Genomic DNA, 13,905 nt, shown 5'->3' with positions numbered 1-13,905 from the left:
TCTCCGCCAAGCAGGGAGCCCGATGCAGAGCTCGATCCCAGGACCCTGGGATCATGACCCGAGCCGAAGGCAGACGCTTAGCTGACTGAGCCACCCAGGCGCCCCTGGACCTCTCAATTTTATTCAATATCTGTGCGTGTGTCTACAGATTTGAAGGAAACAGCAAGGTTTGTTAATAGTTGCGATACTGTGGCGGTAAGTTTATGGGTGATTTGAATTTTCTCTCTTTTTAGTATTTTCTATAACAACCATAATATTATTCTAATTCTCAGACAAAATAGATGAAATATTTTCCTAAAATTTTTCAAGAGTAGACACTATCAAGGATACAGGTTCTTGGTTCTTGGGAGATACAGGAGGGGTTACCAGGGTTTCCAGAGTTAGGGAAGCATCTCTGCTAGTGGATGGGGAGGAGAGAATTGAGGGCCTGGCCAACAGAGGTCTTCCATCTTCTTAGCAACCTCAGTTCCGAGGACAGGGTGGAGCCAGGAGGCTGGGGATATGAGGAAAGTGGAAATGAACATTATCAATAATGCTCTATGGTAAGTGCATGCTACTTAGCTGTTTATTGATTTATTTTTTTAGAGAGGGAGGTTGGGAGGGGCAGAGGGAGAGGGAGAGATCGAATCTTAAGCAGGCTCTACAGCAAGCATGGAGCCTGATGCGGGGCTCAGTCTCATGACCCTGAGATCATGACCTGAGCTGAAATCTAGAGTCAGATGCTTCATCACTCAGGTACCCCTACGTAGCAGTTTAATATATTTTTTTTAAATTTTATTTATTTATTTGACAGAGAGAGACACAGCGAGAGAGGGAACACAAGCAGGGGGAGCGGGAGAGGGAGAAGCAGGCTTCCCGCCAAGCAGGGAGCCCGATGCGGGACTCGATCCCAGGACCCTGGGATCATGACCCGAGCCGAAGGCAGACGCTTAACGACTGAGCCACCCAGGCGCCCCCCCTACGTAGCAGTTTAGAGAACAACTTGAGGTCTGGGTCTCCTGTGTTCTTTTCAACAGTCCTTGGGGCTAAGAAAGACCCAGTGATTATACCCATTTTACAGATAAGGAAATAGATGCTGAGTCCTGCTCAAGTATTTACTAAGCACCATTTTATGCCAGGCCTTGTGTTAGTTCCAGGTCCATAGAGACAAATAAAGCACAACCCCTATGTGTCCTCAGGCAGCCCCCAGCCTGGGCAGGGGAAACAGCCAGGGGATGGAGGATTAAAATCTAGTGTGCAGTGAGAGAGATAAGGGAAAGGTGATGTGATTGTACAAAGGACAGGCACCTAACTGGCCTGCAGGGTCAGGGAAGACATTTTAGAAGAGGTGACATCGAAGTGAGTCATTTTCTTCTACTTTTGATCAAATTATGCAAGTGATATATGTGTTAGAAACACAGATAAGCAAAAGAAAAAAATCAGTCACAATCCTTCTACCAAGACATAAACCTTATTTACACTTTAATATAATCCTTTTTAAACTTCATTTTGTCTCTCTGAGACATACACATATGCACACACACACCCCCCCCAGATAGACACACAACACTGCACAAAAATAAATGAAATCCTACTATAATAGCATTTTATAATTTGCTTTTCTTCACTTAGTATATGTTAAATCGTAAATACAAATCTAAATAAAATGTTAGTGACTTTTTGGGTATTTCTGAAACGTATGGATGTATCAACATTTATTCAATCAATCTCTTATATTATACAATTATTTCTAAGATTTAGTGACTCTAAGTAATGTTGAAAAGAGTACCTTTTAAACCACTCTCTGTTCACTTTTCCAATTATTATTATTATTTTTAAAGATTTTATTTATTTATTTGACAAAGAGAGAAGAGTGAAGAAGGGACACAAGCAGGGGGAGTGGGAGAGGGAGAAGCAGGCTTCCTGCTGGGCAGGGAGCCCGATGCGGGGCTCGATCCCAGGATCCTGGGATCAGGACCTGAGCCGAAGGCAGACGCTTAACGACTGAGTCTCCCAGGTGCCCCTCCAATTATTTTTTTTATGGTGAGTTCTCAGAGAGAATTGATCAATTTACTTTCCTACCTGTATCTCTAAACCTGGCCAACATTGGGCATTTTTATTCTTTTATTAATTTAAAAATTATTTACTTATTTATTTTGACAGAGAGAGAGAAAGAGAGTAGGAACTCAAGCAGGGGGCGTGGGAGAGGGAGAAGCAGGCTTCCCGCTGAGCAGGGAGCCTGATGTGGGGCTCGATTCCAGGACCCTGGGATCATGACCTGAGCCGAAGGCAGACGCTTAATGGCTGAGCCACCCAGGCGCCCTTATTAATTTTTTTTTTTAATTTGTTAGGTGAAAAATGGCATCTCATGATATTTTGTTTGCATTTCTTTGTTTGCATTTCTAATGGCTAATTTTTTTTTCATAATTATTAACCATTTATGTTTCTTCTTTATTGTCTGTTCCTTTTTTGGGCCATTTTTATTTTGGAGTACTTGGGGTTTTTCTTAATGACTGAGAAGAGCTCTTTGTATATTGTTGGTAGTAATTCTCAAGGTTGCAATTTTTTTTTTTCCAGTGCTCTTTTGCTTTTACATCATACATTTTTTCCTGAAGTTATAGTTTAGTCATGATAGTATGAACATTCCAAAAGGAAAGTGTCATGAGAAATTTGCCCTCCTAGATATAAAATGTATTACAAAGCTACCATCATTAAAGTATTTTGGAAATAGCACAGGAACACACAGAAGGGTCAATGGATACAACTCAGAAGCAGGTCTGAGCGTATATAAGTTGGAAAGGTGATGAATAAGGAATGGACAACTGCCTACTGGGGAAATTGTATTAGATTTCTCCCTCACTCCACAACCAAACTAAATTCCAGATGGATTAAAAGAGAAATGTAAAACATTTTTTTTCTTTAATTAAAAGCAATTTTTTTAGTAGGCTCTCCGTCCAAACTGGGTCTTGAACTCAACCCCTACCTAGATCAAGAGTCTCATGCTCTACGGACTGAGCCAGCCAGGCGTCCCTAAAAAAATTTTTTTAATAAAAAAAGTTTTTATCCTCGTGTCGTGGGAAGTAACCAAAAAGAGTGACTCTTTGCCTATCCGAAAAGAAGAACACCCAAGAAACACTGGTAACAAATATCTGAAGGGAAGTGTGCGAATTAATCCCGTGCAGGTGAAGAGGCTTGGAAGTGCACCCCAGGAACCCGTCTGAGGAAAGGTCTGGAAGCTGGAAGACCGCGGCGCGCCCGTTCTAAAGAGAGGGTTAGGAATCGAACTCAGGGCGCCCACACCGGATCCGGGGCTGAATCCATGCCCGCCCCCACAGGCCATCATAATTATGTAAAATAGCACTTTTCCCATATATGGTACTTAATATCTGCTCTTCTGGTAGGATGACATGGGACCGGGAAAACAGCTCGAGGGGCGGGGTGTCAGAGCCCCAGACCTTCCCAGCCGGCTCCCGCCCGGCCTCGCCCGGCCTCGGCAATGCACCAAAATCCTGGCCTGAGCCCTCTGCTAGCCTCCTCCTCTTCCTCCTGATTGGACTCTCTCTGTGTCAATCCTCCCCCTGGAAACTAGCTGTTCGTCGGGCCCGCCCTACGGGGGCGGGGCTCCCGCCTAGGAAGCGCAGAGGAAGGTGGAGCGTGTGGAGGTGGGGGCGGGGGGGTAGGATGAATACCCACTCCGCCGGACCCAGAGGTTCCGCCCGCCCCCTTCCCACAGGCCAAGGTGTCTGTCCATCAAGAGCGGGGACGGGCTGGAGCGGGCGAGGCGGTCCGGGTGGGCGGTGTCGTCCCTCCAGGCTCTGCCCCCGAGCCGGCGCCGGGCTGGAATAGGCGGGCGGCTGCAAGGGCGGGGCGGGAAGGCGGCGAGGAGCTGAGTTGGGTGCGGTGAGGCGCGCAGATCACCGCGGTTCCCGGGCAGGGCACGGAAGGCTGAGCGAGACTGACCTGCTGCAGCTCCCGCCTCGCGCGCTCGCCCCCCCCCCCCCCCGCGGTCGCACAAGCGTTCGAGAAAGCCCTCTCGGGAGAAGCAGCGCCCGTTCCCCGGCGCAGATCCAGGTTCAGGTGAGCGAGCCCCACCGGCCGGTCCCGCCCCGGGTGGGGGCGGTGGCGACGGGACGCGCGGCGTCTGGGGCGAGCGGCCCGACGTGTGGTTCTCGCCCTCTGCGCGGCCGGCGACCGGCGCGGGCGGGCGCGAACACCGCGGGGCCGGGCTGGGGTACCGCATCCTTCCGGGAGGGGCCGGGGGACCCCCTGCGCGACGCTCGAGGAGGGCGCCGCTGGAGGCGAGGCCTCGGGAGCAGGCGAAGGCTTCGGGGCCGGCGCTCCCCGGAAACCTTCCGCCCCTCCCCCTGCCCGGCGCACTTCCCCGGCGGGGCACCGGGAGCCTCGACCTCCCCCTGCTGCCGGGGCACGCGCCCCGCCCTCGCCTCGCCAAGTGCCCAAGTTGGGCAAACTTTTTAACCCCTTCCGGGGAGCCGCTGTCCCTGGGACCCGACCGAGTGAGCGTGAGGTGGGGGGCTCGGGGCAGCGGCTCCTTTGGAAGTTTCCAGGCGTTTTCGCGTGGGTAACGGGCAGGCGGGGACCGTTTGGCAGCTGTCAGGGCGTCCGCCTGAGTCAGAATCGGACGGTCCTGCTGCAGACATTGCACTCAGCTCAGTTTCCGCCCTCCGCTCGCGACTTCCTCATTCGCCCGGCTGCGATCGGCTGGGCGGAGGAGGGCGACGGGGCGAGGTGCAGTGGGGGCGTGGGGAACCGGGACCGGAGGGTGCCGGGCGAGGCAGGAAGGACTCACCCCCCCCTCCCCTCGACAGCCCCTCAACCGTTGACTTCTGACTTCCGCTACCCGGGGGAGGAAGGCCCAGGAATGCCCGCAGCCATCTGCGCGGGCCGGAGCGCACCTGATTCCACCGCACCTGGGGGCCGCCCCACGCCGGCGGGGGCGGGGAGCTGGGCCCTGCTCCTTTAGGACCAGGCCTGCGCCGTTGCATCGTCCGGTTGGGCTAGATCCGGGGTTGTTACCCTGCCTCCCCCGCTTCTCTGGGCCGGGGGGCCTCACTCCGTCATGTCTTGGGGCCACGTCCGGGGCAGGACTGCACCCCCTTATCCCTGCAGGGAGCCCAGTCGTTTATAAAACGCAGTACCCTCCAGGACAGGGTTGCCGGCTGCCTTGAGGCGGGGGCACGGTGAGGGCCCGGCTGCTGTCTGTGGCCCCACCCAGCCGGAGTGGGGAGTAGGGTTCCCGGGAAGTCCCAGGTCCTGGCAGGTCCTGGAGACCGGCGGCCTCTCTCCGCTGGGCATTTGAGAGGCCCAACAACTCCTCGGTTCACTGCATCCTCTTCTGGGTGTAAGAGGATTTCAAAGTAACTGTTGAGTAGCCGTTGAAGGGGAAGAGAGCCTTAGCTCTTTCCTGCAACACTGTGGCCATTTTTGACGCCACTGAGACCTACCTGATAACCTCACCTGGAGGTTTATTCCCCTTTTGGTAAGGAAGGAGGCTGCTTTAAGGCCTGTTTAGACAATCACTCGATTAATATCAGTCAATTTATATACAAGGCTGCGAGGTGCAGGGGGAGGGTACATAGATGTGTAATTAAGCAAATATTTAACTGCTCTGTGCCAGGGATTCTGCCAGGTGGTGGGGGGGTGTGAGGTTGAGTAAGACCTGGCCCCAGCCCTCGGGCACTTAGGGAATGCTGAGACAAATCTGCAGATGACTCTACTGTGAGGCCAAGATGACATGGTGCTCAGAAAGGTACGGTGAGTCATGGAGACTGGAGAAAAGGAGCCAGTCCACTCTGCCGAGATCCCAGAGGCCTCTGCCCTCCAGGAGTTCCCAATCCCGGCCCCCCGGGGGGGAAATAGTGTCTGAATGATTGAAATACAAAGGCAGCCTGTGAGGAGTATCCCAAGCACCAGAGACGAGGAATTCCGAGAGGGACCACCACTTATGTCTGGAGCAAGGGGGGATCTGGAGGGAAGCTGCCTTGGAAGGAGGGGCACACTACAGGTCTGGGAAACTGAGGCTAGCCTTCAGTGTTGGAAAGTGAGGCCTCATTTAGTGCATAGCTGAGCAATCAAGAGATTGTGTCGTGTAACTGGAGTCACTGTGCCCCCCGCTTGGCTGTGGGGGACCCCGAAGAGCTCTGCTTTTCACACTCGGCAAGCCCCAGCAGTGCCTGTGGGCAGATCCAGGTGTCTGGCTTGGCAGGCTCTGTGCAAGTAAGGGCAGCTCCGCTCCAGAGGTGCATTCCGTGGGGCTGCTTTGCCTGAAGGGCACAGGAGGGTAGAGGGAAGAGAGGATCAGGGTCCTGGCTCTCTGGTTTTTACATTTTTAAAAAATTTTTAAATATTTTAACCTAAGGGGTTGGAGATGGGACAACTTCCCTCTTGCAGGATGAAGGACGCATGTTAATCACAGGCTGCCTTTTGCCTGTTCTTGCTCCAGAAAAAACAAAACGAGGATCTGTTAGCTTTTGAGGAGAAAAGCGCGCTCAGAAAATGCGGCATTGTTGTGTAGCCTGCTAGGGTATTGCTAGAAACCAGGCTCACTGTGCTTTCTTCACTTCCTCTTCTCTAATCCTTCAATAAAGTATTAAGACAGCCCTTACCAGCTTGACATCTTTATTTCAAAAGGAGGGGAGGGGTTGGCTGTTGTTTTCCTCTGAGCCTGGCCTTACCCTTCCCTTGAAGGGGGAGAAAGAAACCCAAAGCATAGGGGGGAAAAAAAAATCCATGCCTTGACAGCTTCCTCCCAAGCATCATGTTCCAAAAATATTTAGAATAACAAAATCTGTGTGTCGTCTTAATTAAACAAACGTCCTAATTTGCTGAGCATAAAACAGCATCTCTGCCCGCAGGGGCAGGAAGTGCATTTTCCCTTTGTGCAGCCCCAGAGAGTCGCTGCCTCTCGGCCTTAACCCTTGGTGTGCTGAACTCCTGGGCTCAAGTCCTCTGGTGACAACGGAATGGAGCCCTGGCCGCCCCCTGGGAAGTGGTGATGCTCCTGTGACTTCCAGAATGCCATTCTTAGAGCTGGGAAGAGTGGGGTCGTGAGCCTTGGAGCTAGGCAGAGTTCGAATCCTGACCCTGCCGCTTAATTAGCTTTATGACCTTAGGCAAGTCACATCACCTCCCGGAGCCACAGGGCCCTCCTCTGTAATGTGGGAATGAGTACCTGCCCTGAAGGGTTAGATGTGAGAACTAAAAGAAGGAAGGTGTGTAAAGGGCCTGATACACAGTGGCTATGTCAGTTTTTAAGAAAATGTGTGAATGGCAGGTGAGGAAACGGGGAAGGGAAGGGTGGGTGGTGGTCCCAGCTCCTGCACAGTGCTCATCCTGCTTTCTCAAAAGGCGTGTTTGTGTGTGTACATGAGTGTGTAGAGTGCTTGTGGACTGTGAGGCCCAGGTGGGTGGGTGGGGCATCTGCTGATGCTTTTGGATGCACTCAGTGATGAGCTTGTGCTGAGTAGCCTTGTTTCAGGGCTCTGGCCCAGGCAGAAGGTGTGCAGACTGCGGTTTTAGTTCTAAAACCTGGTTTCCTGTGATCCAGGAGGTCTAGGGTAGAGCCAAAGGGGTGACATGGAAAGAGCACAGGACTCGAGGGTCTGGAGACCTGGCTTCTGGCTCTGGTTGGGGGAAAATTTTGATTTCAATAGAAAGGGCCCTGTCATCCTACAGAGATGTCATGCCCACCCGTTAAACACAAGAGTGCCTGGGAAACTGGAAACTACAGTAATTTTAATTCCTCCGAGATGTCCCAGTGGTGAAGGCACGCTCTCATGCCCTACACTGATGGGAGTGTAAGTTAAAGGAAGTTTGGCAGTGTCCGCCAGAGCATAGTCCCTCTGCCTCATTTCTAGGAATTCAACCCACAGATAAACTCAGATAATGCGAGAGGAAGTGTCTGAGGATATTCTTTACAGCACTGTCATAGAAGAAGACAGGAAAGAAGCAAACTGCCCATCCAAAGGGTCAGATAAATCATGACACAGCTCTACAGTGGGGAGCCTGCACTGTAGCCCTTAGAAAAATGAGGCCAATCTGTAAGTCCTCATAGGGCGTGCTCTGTAAGATGTGTTGCCAATGGAAAACACTAGGTGCGAAGTAGGATGTATGGTGCTCCCCTTTTTTGTAAAACAGGGTATGTCGCCTGGACTCTGCATGGAAAGATAATGAGATGCTGGTAATTGTGGTTGCCTCCGGAAAGGGAAGGGGGCCCAGGAAGCAGGAGTGGGGGTGAGCATTACTCTTCACTACATGGCCTTTTCAGGTTTATTAGTTGTCCAAATCCAGGGGGGTCTTCTGGCCAGTGTTGTAGGTTTCAACTTCAAAATGCATTGCTCTCGATTCCCAATTTCATATTGAGTGCCTTTTGTGTGCAAGGAAGGGTCTTAAAAATGGCCTGACTTGCTCTCATGGCTGGAACATTTTGGGTCCTGTTTTCTTCCCCGTGACATCATATTGCCAGAGTAAATCCTTATTATTTTTAAAGATTTTATTTATTTATTTGACAGAGACACAGCGAGAGAGGGAACACAAGCAGGGGGAGTGGGAGAGGGAGAAGCAGGCCTCCCGCGGAGCAGGGAGCCCGATGTGGGGCTCGATCCCAGGACCCTGGGATCATGACCTGAGCCGAAGGCAGACGCTTACCGACTGAGCCACCCAGGTGCCCCCAGAGTGACTCCTTAAACGCCTATTCTGATCCACTCCCTTATATTCTGGGAAATGATAGATGATTGCTTTTTCTTTGCTGTATGAGAAAAGGAAGCCCGCAGTGTGTATCTGGAAAGTATTTCGGGATACCCTTTTGCCAGGCTTCCCACAATTCCCCTGGCTCCAAATCATATGCTGTTCTTTCCTGGGGAGCCCACTCTGACCATAGGGCTAAACCGGACCTTTATTCGCTTGGATTCTCTTTTTGAAAGTTGGGGTCCCTGCAGCCACTAGCGTGCCCCTTTCCCCTCTGTCCCTCGTTGCCCCTCTAACTTCTGGCTTCTGGTTTTTAATGTATTAATAACAGTGGAAAAGCCCAAATTCTTGAGAAAATGTGATCAAAAGGGTGTTTTGAATTGGAGGGCCCTGATGGCTTTCTCAAGAAAGACCGTCTTAGCTTTGGATGATGTGAGTCCCGGAGAAGCTGCTACCTCTGCTCACCACTGAGTTGGCCTTTTTTCTGTGGCGAAGCCAGCAAAAGACCCCGTCAGGGTCTCGGGCAGGCCTGTCTGTGTCCCTGCCAGGCAGCCTCTGGGCCTCCTGGAGGAATGGCATGAGTCACACATGAGTACACAAAATGAGCCTGGGTCTAAAATGGGCCTGCCACCACATGGGCAGATGGTGTGAAGGCTGGATGCTGGCTGGAATCCTCTCCCCTGTCCCCAGCTCCCCACCTCATGCTGTGAAGACACCAGATATTTGGGAAGCAGGAGGGGAGCTGCCCTTTTGCACCTGATGTGTGTCTCTTTAAAAAGCAACTGAGGCGGGCTCTCGTTGGCATCTCTCGGGCCCCATTCTGCTCTCTAGTTTCTCAAGCCTGAGGTGATTCAGCACCCAGAATGGGACACAGCAACCCAGCCCCCCACAGGTGGACCCAAAAGAGGCTCTTGGATGGCCTGTGGCTGAGGGCGAGGCCTTTGTGGGAGTGTGTCCGGGCCAGACTGCCGCTCTTCAGTGGCTTTCAGAGGCTCTTCATCTCCATGTGCTCCACGGGGATCCCTCTCACTGGGGCTGGAAGGAGCCTTGCAGGGCTTCCGGAAGTTGCCACCGAAGGGTGTGGCTTCCTGCTGGGGCAGGTTGGGCTGAGGCCTGTGGGGAAGTGGAAGGTGTAGCCGATCTTCCCCCACCCTCACCACCCTCACGTTGCTTCCTCCCTGCCTCTCAGAGGTCCTGGGTCCTTCTGGTCCTTACAGTCTGTCCCACCCACAGGAGCAGGGGGCCTCTTGGGGGGAGGTTCCTCTCACCTCCATCTCTGTAGACATTCACGTTTTGGGAGCTTTGCATCTTCGAGACTTTACCCTTTCATGTGGCCTGTAGCTCTAAATGATGCCCTGCCTTAAAAGAAAAATGAACAACAGTAAAAAACCCTCCCTACCGAATTTACTTAGAATTACAGAATATGTGAGCTGGAGGGGATCTTGGGGATAATTTCACCCCCATTAGAGAAGGAGCTCCCTCAGTGAGCTGGTAGAAAGCTTGGGCTCCTGGTTTCACTCAGTGCCAGAGCCTTTCTCTCAAAATCACGTGGCCTCATTTAAAATGTTTTTAAAGTGTTATCTTCCCTTTCTTGGCCTTTATGCACCGTTTAGCCAAGCAACACATACTTAGCTCCTTTAATCTTTCCTCAAGAGTCTAGTCTTCCACACCCTTCGTCTTTTTCTTTTTGGGGGGGAGGGGCGCTACCGTGAAGACATTGGGTGGGAAGTGTTCTCGGTTTCTCTGAACTTCTTCCAGTTGGACAGGGCCCCTTCAGCTGAGAGTTCCCACAGCTCAAAAATCAATATTTCACATGGGGTGGTGCCAGGCGGCAGGGTGGGCCGTTCAGAGGGCCACACTGGCTTTCCACTGTCTGTCAGCCGCTCCTCGTTTCTAGTAATTTAAGTCACGTAAGGACTGAGGAGATCGATTTCTCTATTTTCAATACGGAAGCCCCTGGGTAGAGGGAACGAAACAAGGGCTTTGGGAACAGGCAGAGCTGGGACCAGCCCGTTGCCTTTTCTCTAGCTGTTAGACCACCACCTCAGTTTCCCTGCCAGCAACATGGAGATGCCTGCTTTTTCTGGGGCTTGTAATTTACATGTAAAGATAGGGAAAGCGGTCCAGTTCTTTCCTCCCCCCTCCTTCTTCCTCCTTTTTCACGTTCTCATCAACATCATCCGTCCTCTGCGGGTGGGAGGAAATTCGTGGTCAAGATTTTAAAGATTTTAAATGCTTCCAAGAAGTCTGTCCCTTGATAACAAAGTGTGGGGATGAGGATGGCCGAAGAACCTGCCAGAAGGTCTCCTGGATTGGATGCCGAGCTTGTCACAGTCTCAACCTTCGCATCCTTCTTTTTTTTTTTTTTTTTAAGATTGTATTTATTTGCGAGAGAGAGAATGAGAGACAGAGAGCATGAGAGGGAAGAGGGTCAGAGGGAGAAGCAGACTCCCTGCCGAGCAGGGAGCCCGATGTGGGACTCGATCCTGGGACTCCAGGATCATGACCTGAGCCGAAGGCAGTCGCTTAACCAACTGAGCCACCCAGGCGCCCCGCATCCTTCTTACCACACGGTACAGTTTACCTTGTCACACTGATCTGAGCTGCGTTAATGAAGCATTTTTTAAGAAGGCTGTTACAGAGCCGTAGAGGCTCCTTTATTTAGAGCTGCCTGTGTTCAAAGCCACCACACTTCCTGTGTTTTGCATGAAGTCACTGGGCTGGGGAAGGAGCTTCCTGTCTGATAAACAAAGACACGCATTGGAACTGATTTGGGTGACTTAATCCAACTGGTCTGGGATGGGGGAGAAGATGCTAGAACCCACTGGGCTGAGGACCTGGAGGTCAGAGGACCTGGGGATCAGAGAGGTGGGGTCTTCGTTCAAGTCTAGATCCCTAGGTTCTCACCCGGTGCCTGGTGCAGAGGCGGCTCCTAGTTGTATGAAGTGTTTGGGCTCACTGCTGCCTTTCCTGTAAGCCTGGGGACGAGGATGCCCAGGCAGCCAGAGCTTTTGGATGCCATTTACTCATCTCTCCATCTGACAAAGCGCACATGTCAGGCACTTGTCTGGAGATCTCTGGGGTAAGAAAAGTGGTGGCAGGGAGTCATTTTAAAGTTTTTTTCTTTTTTTTTAAAGTATGCTCCACACTCAGCCTGGAGCCCAACATGGGGCCTTGAACCCATGACCCTGAGATCCAGACCTGAGCTGAAGTCAAGAGTCAGACGCTTAACTGACTGAGCCACCCAGTTGCTTCCAGTTTTCGTCTGTTTTTAATATTTAAGATCAGCTACTGGGTATGAGGGTATTGACCCCAAATTTCTTTGGTGAATCTCAGTCATCAAAAGACTCCTTGGGCTCCTGCTGCATGGCCTTCACTGTGCTGGGCTTGGTGGGGCTTCAGTAGGGGTGGAGGGCAGAGAGCCCATCTTCATCCTCAGGAGTCTTACCCTGTGACAGGAAGTTGGGACATGGGGGTTGCGGGGGAGATTGATCACAGGAGGCAGGCCTGTGCAGCCCTGGGTGACTGGGGATTTCTGAGCATCATGAGCCAGCCTCCCGGAGGCTAGAATTGCCTGGGCAGGGAGGAGGGAAGATGGGGAAGGTGGGCAAGGAAGGAAGGAAGAGGCTCTGTTGGGAGGGCATTGGCCTGGGAATCAGGATGTCTGGGCTGAAGTCCCAGCTGTGCTAATGATAGTAACAGTACTAATAGTTACATTTTGTTGAGCATGTGCTGTGTACTAGGCACAGTGCTGGTGCTTTTACGTGAATTATCTCATGTAATTTTTACCTTCTAGCCCATTCTACAGATGAGGAGACTGAGCAGGTATTCACATTCTGGCACTCTGATTCCAGACCCCTGTGTGATTTTGTAGATGCCCTTCACTCCTGAACTTGTGTCTCCTCACTTGACGGTGAGAGGTTGGGCTGGTCCCCAAGGCCTCCTCTTGCACTGGTGGCCAAGGATTAATGAAAGCAGCAGAGCTTTGGGCTGCTGCAGAATGGGGCCTCCATCCCATAGTGCGGATGGCTACTCAGAGCAAGGTTGCCAGTTCCCTAGCGTTGCCTTGGCTACTGACATCCCCTTTAACCACATCTGGCCATTCTTCAGATGTCTGCGGTTGGTCCTAAGGGAGGGCAGGTGACAAACCATGGCTGAGCAGTGTAAATCCTGGCTGCTGTGGCTGCCTGCCCTTAGCTGGGCCCTGGCTGGTCTTCACTGCCATCCTGACTTAGAGGGTTCTTCTTGACCTCAGCCCACTTGCAAACATGCATTCTTTCTTTCTGTCTTCATTTGCTTATCTGACCGTTGTCATTCAGTTATCACTCCCCAGAGCTTACTCTATATTCCAGGCACTGGGCTGGGTGCCGGGACTACGGAGGTGAAGGAGAAGGAGGCGGGGTCCTTGTTTCCAGGAGCTGATGGCATCCCAGGGGAGAGGGCCTAGGGGGCTCTGGGAAGGCTTCCGGGAGGAGGCATCTGAGCTGATTGCAGGTCGGGATGTGGTATGGAATGTGCAGGGAGCATTGTTGCTCAGGTGGTAAAGGATTCCCTCTCCTCTCTAGCAGTGCTAGGCCCCAGTCCCACTCTCAGCCCCCTCTGTAGCCCATATGGCCCATTAAGGTCCACGTCCCTGTGCCATTTCCTGTGAAATGGGGGAGTGCAGGATTCCACTCCCAGGTCCTGAACCTCTGGGTGGCTGCTGGGCATTCTGCCTGTGCCCTCTGGTTGTGTGGTCGGCATACTGTTCCCAGCTGAAGGACTGGGGATGAGACCGTTCATGGAGTGTTGGGAGAGATGTAACTGTTACTGGAATTAGTTTCCTTTTTCAAGTAAAATGGGGGAGGGGTGTTTATAGCACAAACAGTATAATAACAAAGCTGATAAGAAGCAGATCTGCTCCTCACCCCATCCACTGCTTGCATCTCTCTGGGGTCCCTGTCCACACACGGGCATGCATACTGTAGAGGTCCCGACTTACTCAGTGCTGTGACATAAAATGTCCTGTGTCACAACAGTCTCCACAGTTATTATTTTAATGGCTATGCCATGGTCCACAAAGGGGAAGAACCATTATTTACACTGCCAGAAAAGTTCCATGGATTTTGGTGACTCTTTGGAAATTCATTCAGCAAATACATCCTGAGCCTAAGTTCTAGGGCAGAAACTGCTCGGTGGCTGGGATGTAGACGAGGCTGTGGATGAGTGAGATGTCCCAGGCCC

General features: G+C 51.9%; 1 protein-coding gene across 1 annotated transcript in view; it reads left to right on the top strand.

The window, feature by feature from the left end:
- The first annotated feature begins 3,833 nt into the window (after positions 1–3,833).
- MYH9 (myosin heavy chain 9) overlaps positions 3,834–13,905 on the top strand; it is an 87,181-nt gene continuing 77,109 nt past the window's right edge. Inside the window, exon 1 of the mRNA XM_081822398.1 lies at positions 3,834–4,056. The gene's annotated coding sequence lies outside the window, so the exon portion shown is untranslated. The remainder of the gene's footprint in view (positions 4,057–13,905) is intronic.

Source organism: Leptonychotes weddellii, chromosome 5 (genome assembly GCF_054177405.1).
Source record: "Leptonychotes weddellii isolate Sample4059 chromosome 5, ASM5417740v2, whole genome shotgun sequence".
NCBI classification, from domain to species: domain Eukaryota; kingdom Metazoa; phylum Chordata; class Mammalia; order Carnivora; family Phocidae; genus Leptonychotes; species Leptonychotes weddellii.
The sequence above is the reverse complement of the archived record's forward strand: the minus strand, read 5'-3'. Positions and strand labels throughout refer to the sequence as shown.